The sequence below is a fragment of the Nycticebus coucang genome, chromosome 14 (genome assembly GCF_027406575.1).
Source record: "Nycticebus coucang isolate mNycCou1 chromosome 14, mNycCou1.pri, whole genome shotgun sequence".
Classification (NCBI taxonomy): Eukaryota; Metazoa; Chordata; class Mammalia; order Primates; family Lorisidae; genus Nycticebus; species Nycticebus coucang.
In genome coordinates this window covers 52,184,683-52,198,710 of record NC_069793.1, presented here as the reverse complement: position 1 = coordinate 52,198,710, position 14,028 = coordinate 52,184,683, and the positions used below count along the sequence as shown (strand labels likewise).

At 37.5% G+C, this 14,028-nt stretch overlaps 1 protein-coding gene across 7 annotated transcripts in view; it reads left to right on the top strand.

Annotated features, from left to right (window-relative positions):
- The window catches only part of MICAL2 (microtubule associated monooxygenase, calponin and LIM domain containing 2), a 231,702-nt gene that overhangs the window by 179,647 nt on the left and 38,027 nt on the right, over nt 1-14,028 (top strand). The window lies entirely within an intron of this gene.

The following is a 14,028-nucleotide window of genomic DNA, read 5'->3' as shown; positions in this document are numbered from 1 at the left end:
AATGCTTTTATGTATCTATGGTAAACATAGGCCTTTTTCTATTTAAATCTGATTAATTTTTTAAAAATTCTAGAATCATTAATATGTCAAAAAAACAGAATAATCCAACAATGTGAAAATATATAATAAAAAGTAAAATGTATTATCTCATCCCCTCTCCTCCTTGCCAAAGTTTTAGTATATTCCTTTAGAGACAGTTTAGCTAAACATTTACATGTGTCTTTTTTTTTGTTGACATTTGTTTGATTGCTCTAAACAAACTGCAATTCTACTATCTCTATTGTTGAACAACTTGGTTTTTATTTTTTTACCTTTTTATTTTTTAACTTTTACTCAGTAACATTCATTTGCAAGTCAAAATTCTTTATCTTCTTTGATGGTATAATCAAACAGCTAAATAGATTACAAGAGATTTCATTTTAGCCAAGTTCAGGGTAAGCGTGGACAGGCTGGAGTCTAACTATACGCAGATCGCACGTTGTAAAATTTAATGTGTTATGCATTTTTTGATAGCTAATACATTTATATGGTTCAGAATCAAAGGGTACAAAAGGCAGCTCATGAAAAGTCTTTCTTCTTTGATCATCCCTTATCCATCATGTCCCATCCCCATGGAAGGTGGTACTGTCAGTTTCTTGGGCATTTTTGCAGGCAGAATTTACACCTATCAGAGCAAATTCATATGTTATATTATTTCTTTTTTTTTTTTTTTTTTTTTTTTTGTAGAGACAGAGTCTCACTGTACCGCCCTCGGGTAGAGTGCCGTGGCGTTACACGGCTCACAGCAACCTCTTAACTCTTGGGCTTACGCGATTCTCTTGCCTCAGCCTCCCGAGCAGCTGGGACTACAGGCGCCCGCCACAACGCCCGGCTATTTTTTGGTTGCAGTTTGGCCGGGGCCGGGTTTGAACCCGCCACCCTCGGCATATGGGGCCGGCGCCCTACTCACTGAGCCACAGGCATGGTAGCATACTGCACACATCTTTTTTTAGTACTTTTTGTTTTCTTTCCTTCTTATTTTTTTGAGATAGAATCTTACTTTGTCACCCTTGGTAGAGCGTCATGATGTCATAGCTCACAGCAACCTCAAACTCTTGGGCTCAAAGGATTCTCTTGTCTCAACCTCCTGAGTAGCTGGGACTACAGGCATCCACAACAATGGCCAGCTATTTTTTAGAGACGGGGGGTCGAGCCCTTGCTCAGGCTGGTCTCAAACCTGAGGCTCAGGCAATCCACCCGCCTCCGTCTCCCAGAGTGGTAGGATTACAGGCATGAGCCACTGCACCCAGTCTACTTTTTGTTTTCTTTTGGAGATCATTCCATATTAGTACATGAAGAACTTTCTTCTTTATTTTATATCTGTACAGTATTCCATTCTATAGATGGGCCACAATTTATGTAGCTAGTCGCTTATGATACAGAGTTAAAGTCATTTCAAATCTTTGGTGATTGCAAACAATGCTACAATTAGTCACTGAGTACTTAGGCCATTAGGCATATGTATAACTTTATCTGTAGAACAAATTCCCAGAAGTAGAAATGCTGGAACAAAAGACATGTGAATTGGAAATTCTGAGTTATTGCCAAGTTGCCCTCCATCACAATGTACCAGTTTACACCCCCCGCAGGGAAGTATAAAAACACTATTTCTTGAAACTAATTTATAGCTTTCACATGAAAGCTATAACCCAGTTATAACCTAAGAATAGGGAGAAGGGGAGAGGGAGGGGAGTGAGGGGGAAGGATGGGCAGAGGGAGGGTGATTGGTGGGATTACACCTGCGGTGCATCTTACAAGGGTACATGTGAAACTTAGTAAATGTAGAATATAAATGTCTTGCAATAACTAAGAAAATGCCAGGAAGGCTATGTTAACCAGTGTGATGAAAATGTGTCAAATGGTCTATAAAACCAGTGTGTGGTGCCCCATGATCGCATTAATGTACACAGCTATGATTTAATAATTAAAAAAAAAAAGCTAGGTGGTGTATAAAAAAACAACACTATTTCTGCACCTGTGTGAACTGGTATGTTCACCAATCTGATAGTGAAACCTAATCTTTAATGAGGTGAGGGAGCATCCCTTCCTATGTTTTCTTTTGTTTGTTTTTTAACAGAGTCTCACTTTGTTGACTTTGGTAGAGTGCTGTGGCGTCACAGCTCACAGCAACCTCAAACTCTTGGGCTCAAGTGATTCTCTTGCCTCAGCCTCCTGAGTAGCTGGGACTACAGGCACCTGCCACAACACCCGGCTATTTTTAGACACAGGCTCTCACTCTTGCTCAGGCTGGTCTCACACTCTTGAGCTTAAGCAATCTGCCTGCTTTGGTCTCCCGGAATGCCGGGATTCCAGGCCTGAGCTGCTGCACCTGGCCACCCCTTTGTATGTTAAAGAGTCATTGTATTTCCTTTTCTGTGACTTGTTGATTCTGTCCTTTGTGTAGCTTTCTACTGGTTTGTTGGTATTTTTTCTTAGTGATCTGTAGGAACTCTTTATTAAAAGGGAAACCCCCTCTTTTGTGATGATGGGAATTACAGATGTTTTTTCCTAGTGCTTGTTTGTGTGTAACTTTGTTTATGGTGGGTTTTGCATAAAATTTCTGTTTTCACATGGTAGTTGTAAATACCTCTTTGTTTTATACCTCCTGGGTTTTATATAATAGTTTAGAAAGAGCACCTTTCCAGTTTATATAAGAAAATTCACACACATCCCACATACACACAAGAGGACACTGTTGCTTCCACGTTTCAACTCGTGATGCACGCTTCTGTACAATGGAGAGAGGGCTCATTGAAAACGAAGTACTCCGAATTTATGACCACTTAACTAAGAGCCAGGCTGAAGCTTAATTTTTTTTGTCACGTTAAGACAAGTCTCCAAGTAAATGAATGGTGTACATAAACTCATCAGAGTATTCAAATGACTTAGAGGCAGAAACTAATTTCAGGTACTTACTTGTGCTCATTTTATATCATTTTAATGCCAGTTATCATTCTTATATATAACTAAGGGCACCCTGAGAACCTTTTTTATTTTTGCATAAATATTTTTATTGCTGGATAACATGTAAAGTTCACAAATATTGAGTCTACCACTGCTGAACTTTTGCAAAGTGCAAATTGTGTGATCACCTCTGCGTTCAGGCTATAGAACAATTACCAACACCTAGAAGACTCTCTTATGCTTTCCCTCTATTATATGCCCCACCCAACAAAGGTACTTACCATCAGGCTCCCATGATCTTAGATTAGTATTGTAGATTTTTTTTAACTGTATAAAAATTGAATCATTCAGTATTGTGGGAGACAGAATGGCAAGGCGGGCCCCATGCTTCCTGCCCCCCTGGTGCGCTTGCCCTCTGGAGTATGGTGGGAAATATGATGGGTTTCGCTTCATCCCGTGATTAGGTTAGGGGATTGTGCAAATGTAATTAAGTCCCAAACCAATTTACTCTGAGTTAATCAAAAGGGAGATTGTCCTGGGTGGGCCTAACTTAATCAGGTGAGCCCTAATAAGGATTTCCTGAAGTCAGAAGTTGTATTCAAAGCCTGAGAGAGATGTGATACTCTTGGCCTCCAAGAAGTAGTAAACTGCCACATTGAGAGCGGGCCTATGAACAGGAGGCTTCTGGGAGCTAAGATAGACCTCCAGCTGACAGGCCACAGGAATAGGGGTCTGTGCCCTACAACACTAGTCACTTAATTCTGCCAACAAATTGAATGAGCCTTGAGGAGGACCCTGAGCTGCAGATGAGAACTGCCGCCCAGCTCATAGCTAGGTTGCAGTGTTTTGAAACCCTGAACAGAGGACCTAGTTGAGCCAGGTCTGGACTTCTGATCTGCTGAACTCTAAGAGGAAAAAATGGTGTTGCTGTAAAGGTGCTGAATTTGTGGTAATTGGTTCCATAACCTTAGAAAACCAATGCAAGTATGTCCTCTTTCCTGTGGGGTAGGGGATTTATGCACATTGTTATGCGTAGAAGTGGTTTGCTCTTTTCCACTGTTACATTTTTTTAATCGTATGAATCTATCATAATTTATTTGTTACCTTCTGTGGCTGGGCATTGAAGTTATTTTCAGTTTTTATTGTGAATAATGCTGTTTTGAGCATTCTCACATTTTTTAGTGCATATACATAATTATTTCTGTGGGGTATTGCCTAGGATAAATAAAGCTGGACACTGAAAATTGGAATTGTAATAAGGAAGGTTCCAGAGGGAACTGAACTCAACTCAGATTGCTATAGCAGTGACTGGGTATTTTACAGGGAGGAGGAGGAAGGCAGTTAAGCAGGGGCTCAAGAGAAGTGGAGAGAACCAGACTCCCAAAGGGCTGGCCAGTGTAAATGTAGGCTGGCTGTGTCTATTAGTTGGCAATTAATAAGGAAAGAGTTCTGTCTTCCCATAGAGACAGGAAACAGTGGTCCTTTACTTCCTGAGTGCATTTTCAAATCCTTGAAAAAGCCACTCCTAAATTGTAGACAATACATATGTCACAAAGGGACAGAGGAGGGATTCATAGTCGCAACCCCTTTTTAGTAAAAGTTCTACGAACAAGTGCTGGAGCTGCCTATTATCAGATGTTGGCTAAAACAAACAGTAAATTCTTTTGGTAACCTTGAGCTCTCCCCGCCAGGTACTTGAAGGGGGAGCCGAAGGCATCCTACAGATTTGGTCTTAAGCCACTAGAAACTATGTTAGTGTTTGTTGAAGTCTTTAAATGTGGGGCAAAGGGGATAGATAAAAGCATTTGTGTTGAGAGTCTGTACAGTTTGCAGGCCAAGTTGGAGGCCTAGTTGAGAAGAGGACTCAGGAGCCTGGCTACAGTTTGGTAGTCAAGAATCTTTGTTAGTGTGTACCAAGGAGTGGAATTGCTAGAAGGCAGGTTAGGTATGGAGGCTGGTTTTAGTAGATACTGTCAGTCGTCCAGAATGGTTGCATCAAGCTGTATACCCTCCGCAGGGAACGAGAGCTCCCTTTGCTCCCCATCCTTGCCAAGACTTGGTAATCCCAGATTTGTTTGGTTTTGCCGGTGTAGCCATTTTTATAGGTGTACAGTGGTATCTCATTAGGGTTCACTCGTATTTACCTGGTACTGATGTTGCGTAACTTCGCACGTGCTTACTTGGATACTGTCCTGTATGGAGTCTCTATTTAAGTCCTTTGCCCACACCTTTATTGTGTTGTCATTCCTCCCTCCCTATTCACTTGTACTCTTCATTGATTCTGGATGTGAGCCCTTTGCCAGATATATGTATTGCAAATATCTTCTCTCACTCTTTGGCTCGCACTTTCATTCTCTAAAGGGGTCTTTGGATAATCAGAAATGCCTATTTTAATGAAGTCAGATCTACCACTGTTTTCCTTTATTGCTGGGTATTGTTTTATCATACTATTTATAAAATCTTCCTTTACTCCAAGGTCATGTAGCTGTCTTATGTTGCCTTCTTGAACTGTGCAATCCACGTAGAGTAGCCGCTGTTTCCCACTTACGATATGGCTAGTGTAAGGAGTTGAATTTTTAATTTTTAAAATTTGAGTGGATTTAAATTTAAAACTGAAATAGTGTAAAATGACTTTCTATGGAACACAGCTTTATCTTTTTTTTTAATAGGATTACATTTCACTTTACCATTAAACATTTAGTATCCGAACTGGGATACACTAAATATACACCAGACTCTGAAGATTTTAGTATGAATGAAATCGTTTAAAATATCTCATTAACTTGTTATTGGTTCCATGTTGAAATGATAATATTTTTTAAATTTGGAGTGAAATAAAATATATTAAAGGGAATTTCATCTTTTTCTTTTTACCTTTTTAATGCAGCTATTAGAAATGTTTCAGCTACATGCATGGCTTGTGTTATATCTCTACTGGACAATACTGTTACAGAAGCTTTATGATTTCACCTTTTACATTTAAGTCTGTGGTCAAACTAGGGTAGATTTTTGTGTATGCTGTGAGGTAGGGCAAAGGTTTCTTTTTTCCCCACGTTATCCAGTTGATTAGCAGCGTTTATTTAGAAGACCATCCTTCTCTCCCCACTGTAGGACAGTGAGTTTTGTCATTGGTTTGGCAGGTCTGTTTTGGACCTTCTGTTCTCCTGGTTGGTTTGACTTGTTCTTAGATGTAAATTGCCCTGTCCCCTTTGTGTGGTTTTATAATAAATCTTAGTACTCTGGACATTTACTCCACTGCTTCTTCGAGATTGTCTTGACTATTCTTGGCCTTTTGTATTTCTCTATAGTGTATAGAATCCATCAATTTCCACAAAAATATTTCCTGGGCATTTGAATGACTTTGCATTGAATCTATAGATAAATGTGGGCAGAATTAACATCTTTGCAACACAGGAATACCCTGTTACGCCCTTATCTGCAGGGGTTACATTCCAGGACCCGAGTGGAGACCTGAAACTGTGGATAGTACCCAACCCTGTACATATTATGTTTATCCCAATACATACATACCTAGGATAAAATTTAATTTGTAAATTAGGTACGATAAGAGATTAGCAAAAATAATAAAATAGGACAATTATAATAATATACTGTAATAAGTTATGTGAATGTGGTATCTCTCTCTCTCTAAATATCTTATTGTACCATACTCAGCTATTTTTGTGTTGGTTGACAGAGGGTAACCAGAACCAAGAAAAGTGAAACTGAGAATAAGGGGATACTGCTGAATTGAGTCTTCAAATCCATGGGCATAATACATCCTGGATTTATTGAGTCTTTAATTTCTTGCAGTCTTCTGTAGCTGTACATATCTTACACAATTTCCATTAGTTGTATTCCCAGGTATGTGATTTTTTTATGATGTGGTTATAAAGGATATGATTTTTAATTGATTAACTCAGAGACATTCGATAGCTTTAGAATATTGAGTCTTCCCATCTAAGAACTCACTACAGCCCTCTATTTAGTCAGGTTCTTAAAAACTTTCTACATTTTATAGTGTTGTTCATACAGGTACTCTGTATTTCTGAAGCTTTATTCCTGGATAGTCAGTAGTCATTCTTGCTTTGTGAATGGTTTTTTTCTGTCCCCACTACAGTTTCTTTTTTGTGTGTGTGTGTGTGTGTGGTTTTTTGGCCGGGGCTGGGTTTGAACCCGCCACCTCCGGCATGTGGGACCGGCGCCCTACTCCTTGAGCCACAGGCGCCGCCCCCCACTACAGTTTCTAATTTGACATTGCCATTGTGTAAGAAGGCAATGTTTAAAAAGAAAAATACTCATAAAGGAAGAGCTTGATGACTTTTCATAAACTGAACCTGTGCATGCAGCAGGGGCTGGGTGGAGACAGAACACTGTCAGAACCCCAGGAGAGCCCTTGATTCTTCCCTTCACTAATGCCACATGGCTGCTCCAAGGTAACCACGGATTTCTAACAGCTTTTGTTAGATAAATGAGACCTTTTCTTTCTGGTTTACTTTATTCAAGATTGTTTTTATGAGATTTATTCTTATTGTTCCATGTGGCTGCATTATTTCTTCTGGTATGTTCCATAGTGGGAATATGCTGTGATTTAATTATCATTTCTGCTCTGATTACCATTTAGATAGGAAAGCAATTGAAATCAGCTATTCTACCACCCTCTAATTTTTTAATTAAGGCATATTTTGCATACAATCAAAGTTTTACTTTTTTTCAGATTCGTATCGGGGTACATGCGATTACATTACATAGTTTGGTTTTGTAAGGTTAAAGTCCAGACTGCAGTTGAGCCCTCCACCCAGGGCACATGTGAAAGTAGTTGTTAATCTAATAGTTCTAATTTAGTACTGAGTACATGTGATGCTTGATTTTCCATTCTTGTGATACTTCGCTTAGAACAATGTTCTCCAAATCCATCTAGGTTGTAACAAAAGATACCAGTTTATTAATCCATTCATGTGTTGAAGGGCACGTGGATTGCTTCCACATCTTTGCAATTGTGAATTGTGCTGCTATAAACATTGGAGTGCACATGTCCTTATGGTAAAATGTTTGGTTTGGTTTGGTTTGGTTTGGTAGATACCTAGTAATGAGATTGCAGGATCACATGGTAGACGTACTTTTAGTTCACTGGGGACTCTCCATACTTCTTTCCACAGAGTCTGCACTAGTTTGTAGTCCCACCAACAGTGCATGAGTGTTCCCTTCTCTCCACACCCACGTCAGACTCTGCTGATTTGGCACCTTGTGATATGGGCCATTCTCACTGGGGTTAGGTGATATCTGAAAGTGGTTTTGATTTGCATTTTTCTAATGATTAGGGATAATGAGCATTTTTTCATGTGTTTGTTGGCCATTTGTCCGTCCTCATGAGAAAAGGTTCTGTTCATGCCTCTTGCCCAACTTTTAATGGGGTTGTTTGATCTTGTTGATTTGCTCGAATGCTTTGTAGATTCAGGTTATTAGTCCTTTGTCAAATTTGTAACATGCAAATATCTTCTCCCATTCTGTATGTCTCTTTGCTTTGATTGTGTCTTAGCTGTGCAGAACCTTTTTAATTTGATCTGGTCCTATTTATTTATTTTTGTTGTTGCTGTGATTGCCAGTAGGGTCTTCTTCATAAATTCTTTCTCTAAGCTAATAAGATTAACAGTTTTTCCACACGTTTTTCTAGGGTTTTTATAGTTTCATGTCTTAGATTTATCCATTATGAGTTAATTTTTCTGAGCAGTCAGAAGTGCGGGTCCATTTTCAGTCTTTTACATGGCTAACCAGTTTTCCCAGCACCATTCATTGAGTAGGGGTTCTTTTCCCCGTTGTATACTTTGATTTGGTTTATGAAAGATCTGATGGCAACATGAGGCTGGTTTTATCTCTAGGTTCTCTGTTCTCTTCCATAGATCTATTGTTCTACTTTTATGCCAATACCATGCTGTTTTGGTCACCATTGACTTGTAGTATAACCTGAAGTCTGGTAATGCGAAGTGTCCAGATTTGTTCTTATGTCATAGGATTGCATTGGCTATTCAGGGTTTCTTCTGGCTCTGTATGAAATGTAGAACTATATTTTTTAAGATCTTCAAAATATGACATTGGTATTTTCGTGGGGATTGCATTAAATCTGTAGATTGTTTTGGTAGTATAGACATTTTAACAATGTCGATTCTTTCATCTGTTAACCGTTTCCAATCTAATTTTTCTGCCACCCACATACTCCCCAGCTCTTATTTGTTTGGGGTGGAAAAGAAGTTGGTGGATTACTTGTAATTATCCTACAGCTTTAAAGAGAAAAACATAAATATGAACTCACCTGATGATTTTATTATCTATTTTAGGTCACAAACTCTTGGGCTTAAGCGATTTTCTCACCTCCGCCTCCCAAGAGGCTGGGCCTAGAGGCACCTGCCACAATGCCCAGCTATTTTTGTTGTTGTTATTGTAGTTGTCATTGTTGTTTGGCAGGCCTGGGCCAGGTTCGAACCCACCAGCTCTGGTGTATATGACCAGCACCCTAGCCGCTGAGCTACAGGCACCAAAACAAAAAAGTTTTTTTTTTTTTGGATCTTCTTGAAGCAGTCTTCATGATGAAGTCCAGGCTTCCTCTTGTATGTCTCACAGTAGAAAATGATTTCTCTCATTCCACCTTTCCCATTTCTTCTACTGTAAACTATGCAATCCTTTGTTAATTCTTTTTTCATTTTATGCATTATAAAATGCATCTTCCCATTTAGCCTTTCCTCAGTGTCAGAAGACAACAATGAATTTCTTGAATTTCTGTTCATCACATTGCTTCTTCTTAAATTTCTTCTTGAAATTCTGTTCTTCTTTCTTGAATTGCTCACAAGCTGAGTGATGAGATTTCTCCAGTAAGAAAGTTGTGTCTGTACTTTTTCTCCATTCTCCTTCTTATCTAATGAGTAAAGGACGTAGCTTTCACAACTGCAACTTCCATCTGGCAGAAAAATAGTTATTGTCACCATTTTTAGGACCTCTTTGTAAATCCTTAGCAGCCACAGTACTGATCAACTCAGTCCACTCTTCCCATAATCTTTGTGTACTCTAAAATAACTGTTGATTTTTCCAATTGAACAGGCTATTTCTTCTTATAACCAATGATCTACTGTGTTTGAGGACCAAAAAGATGTACTCAGCATTGTCACTAACCTCTTGTCATGGAATAAGAGGCACATCGTTTTCATATCACATTGATTAGGCACATAATTCATATTTATGAAGTTATCTTCTTCATATTACTTAGAAAATTCTTCCTATAAGCCATAACTGTTTCTGTTATACATATTTTTATTTTATGTGATTGCCAAGCAAGTTGAGGGCTTACGCAGAATGCAACAACAACAAAAACAATGTGTCAGACATCTTCTGACATTGGAGTGGAACAGGAAAATCATTCATCTGACGTAAGATTGGAAAGGGTTAAGGCTAAATAGTATTTCATTATCTATACCACATTTCTTTATCCCTTCATTTGTTAATGGACACATAGTTTGATTCCACATCTTGGCCTTTATAAATAATACTGCAGTGAACATGGGAGTGCAAATACATGTATCTGAAATATACTGATTTCATTTCTTTTCAATATACAAGGGATATCCAGAAAATATCCAGACATGTAATATGAAAATTAGAGACATATGTGATTGATACTTTCAAGACAGCCCTTGTATATCCAGTAGTGGAATTGCTAAGTCATATGATAGTTCTATTTTTAATTTTTTGAGGAATTCTCATACTGTTTTCTATAATGTCTATACTAATTCATATTCCCATCAATAGCATGTAAATGTTCTCTCTTGTTTACATTCTCATCAATGCTTATTGCCTTTCATCTTTTTTAAATAATAGCCGTTCTAATGTGTGATGTAATATCTCGTTGTGGTTTTAATTTGCATTTTCCTGTTACTGATGCTTAGCACCTTTTCACATAACTATTAGCCATTTTTATGTCTTCTTTTTTAAATAATAGCCGTTCTAATGTGTGATGTAATATCTCGTTGTGGTTTTAATTTGCATTTTCCTGTTACTGATGCTTAGCACCTTTTCACATAACTATTAGCCATTTTTATGTCTTCCATTGAGGTCCTTTCCCATTTTGTAACTGGGTCATTTATTTTCTTGTTATTGAGCTGTTTGACTCCTTTATGTACTTTGGATATTAACTCCTTATCTGATATGATTTGCAAATATTTTCTCCTATTTGTCACTCTGTTGATTGTTTCCTTCACTGGACACAAACTTTTTAGTTTGATGTAATCTCATTTGTCTATTTTTGCTTTTATTACCTGTGCTTTAGGGGTCCTATCCAAGAAATTATTGCCTAGCCTCAGACCAATGTCACAGAACTTTCTTCCAGAAATTTTACAAATTCCCATCATATTTAATAATTCGATCCATTTTGAATGATTTTTGTATAAGGTATGAAATAAAGATCTAATTTCATATTTCTGCTTATGGATATCCATTTTTCCCAGTACCTTTTATTGAAGATATTGTTCTTTCCCCATTGTGTTCTTGGCATTTTTGTCAAAAATCAGTTGACCATAAATGCGTAGATTTATTTCTTCATTCTTTTTTCTGTTCCATTGATCTATATGTCTGTTTTTATGCCAGCACCATGCTGTTTTGATCATTATAGCTTTGTAGCATATTTTGAAGTAAGGCTGGGTGATGCCTTCAGCTTTATTCTTCTTGCTCGTGATTGCTTTGGCTATTTGGGGTCTTTTGTGGTTCCACAGGAATTTGGGGATTTTTTTTTTCTATTTCTATGGGAAAAGGTCTTTGGAATTTTGATAGGGATTGTATTAAATCTATAGATTGTTTTGGGTAATATGAACATTTTAATGATTTTAATTCTCCCAATCCATGAACATGGGATATCTTTTTATTTCTTTCTATTATTTCCATTTTTATCAAATTCTTTCATAAATGTTTTATAGTTTTCTGTATAAATTTCTCCTCAGTTAAATTTATTCCTAAGTATTTTTTTTTTTTGGTAGTTTCGTAAATGGAATTGTTCTCTTTATTTCTTTTTCAGGTAGTTTGCTGTTAGTCTATCGAGATGTTACTAATTTTGTATGCTAATTTTATATCCTGTACCTTAATTGAATTTGCTTATTCGTTCCAACAGTTTTTGGATGGGCTTCTTTCTAAATTCTTGAACACATTCTTATTAGCTATTTAAAAATCTTTTTGTACTCATTCCGTCATATCTGTCATTTCTGGGTCTGCTTCTATTGACTGATTTTTCTCTTGATTATCAAAATTGTCCTACTTTCTTATAGAAGGTGGACATAAAGTTTACATGCAATTTAAAATAGTTTAACATAGTAAATTGCACACAAACTTTATGTCCACCCTGCATATCTAGTAATTGTTTACCAATTGCTAAGTTTCATGAATATTACATTCTAGATTGTCTAGATCTTCCTCATTTAAAGAATGTTAAATAGGCAGTAAAGAATACTTGGCTGACAATAAAGCAACTTCACATTACTTTGTTTCTATCAAAGTTTTTTTTAAGCTTTGTTTAGGTAAATCTATAAAAATCTTTAGAGACAATATAATAAACTCTAGTGACAGTATATTCCCACCGATTCTTCTGTCATCTGTACTAATGCCTCAGCTGTTTTTCCCTGGCTAGGTAGAACTTGAACATCTCTCAGCCCTTTAGAGCTTGTTTTGCCTACAACTTCCCAGCAGTTATTTGCCCAACCTTATGAAGTTTCTCTCTATACATCTATAGTTTACTATTAATCAATATATTCAAGGGGACTTCCATGCTTATTTCTGAAATTCTTCCTTGCAAAGCATGCTCCCTCCAGTACTTTTGCCCGCACAATCCAGCTGGCTCAGCTTCCCAAACTTTGATCTATCTTTTTAACTTAATGTATTTATTATGCTTCGTTTAGACTATTCTTACCTATGCTGTGGTCTAGAAAGGGTCTCTAGGAAGAAAGCTATTGTGATTGTAGAGCTTTCCTTATTTGCTTCTGTTCTTTCCTTTATTTCAATTCTGTACTGTTTGTTGTCCAATTTTATATATTTTGTCATAATTTCCAGAGCTTTAGAATGGTAGATGAATTCCAGACTCAGTCATTCTAACATAGCCAGAGTAGAACAATGCTGCAAAGTTTCTAAAACTTTGCAAATAAAAAGTAAACTCCTAGAATGGTTAGTACTATGATGGAAAGAGTATTGAACAAGACACTCAGAGGCAACTATATAAATTCTTTTTTGCCACAGGTTTAAGAAATACATTATATTTAAAAAACATTTTCTTCAAAATGAAATGCAATGGAAATATTTATTTTGGGGAAGTTAGAAAAAGTTTCAGGTTTAGGTTTGTATTTCCACCATAAATAAAGTGAATTAGGCAGTATTACTAATATTGCACTGATCTGGATCCGTGATGATGATGAAGTAGTTACTGGTGCTGCTGCTCACAACACCATTTACTTAAGCACCTCTAATGTACCAGGCACCATGTTAGATGCTTTATATTGATTGTCTTTACTTCTCCACAATAATTCTGCAAGGTAGAGATCATGATCCTGACAAACTCAAGGAGGTAAAATTCGTTCCTCAAGTTCACACACTAAGAAGTGACTCAGTGATAAGTGAGTGGCTGGAACTGGAAACAATCTCAGCTCACCCTTAGCAGTGCCTCCTCCCACTTGTTCTGCTGCTCTCTGATTCTATCTTTACCTGAGCTTTCCCATCTGGCAAACTAACGTGGAAAAAAGTGAACTCCCTCCCCAGAGAGTCTGTGTTATTATATAGATGTTTGGATTATTTTGCCTTAAATAACAGCATATGTAAATGTGTTCCTGGGGGCTGAAAGTACCCTTATTTTGTAGAACTTGGCCTCTCCCACTGGGGTGAATAGTTGAAAATTATGGGAGGAGAAGTCAGGTTGGAAAGAATGTTAGTTGACTTGGAATTTCTTCTCCTACTTTCTCCCTATGTATAAGCTGCCATGGCAGATTAAGATTGGTAAATTCCCTATCATGGAGTCTTATCTGGTTCTGATATTCAGTATCCAGAGTAAGCTCATCCAGATATTAA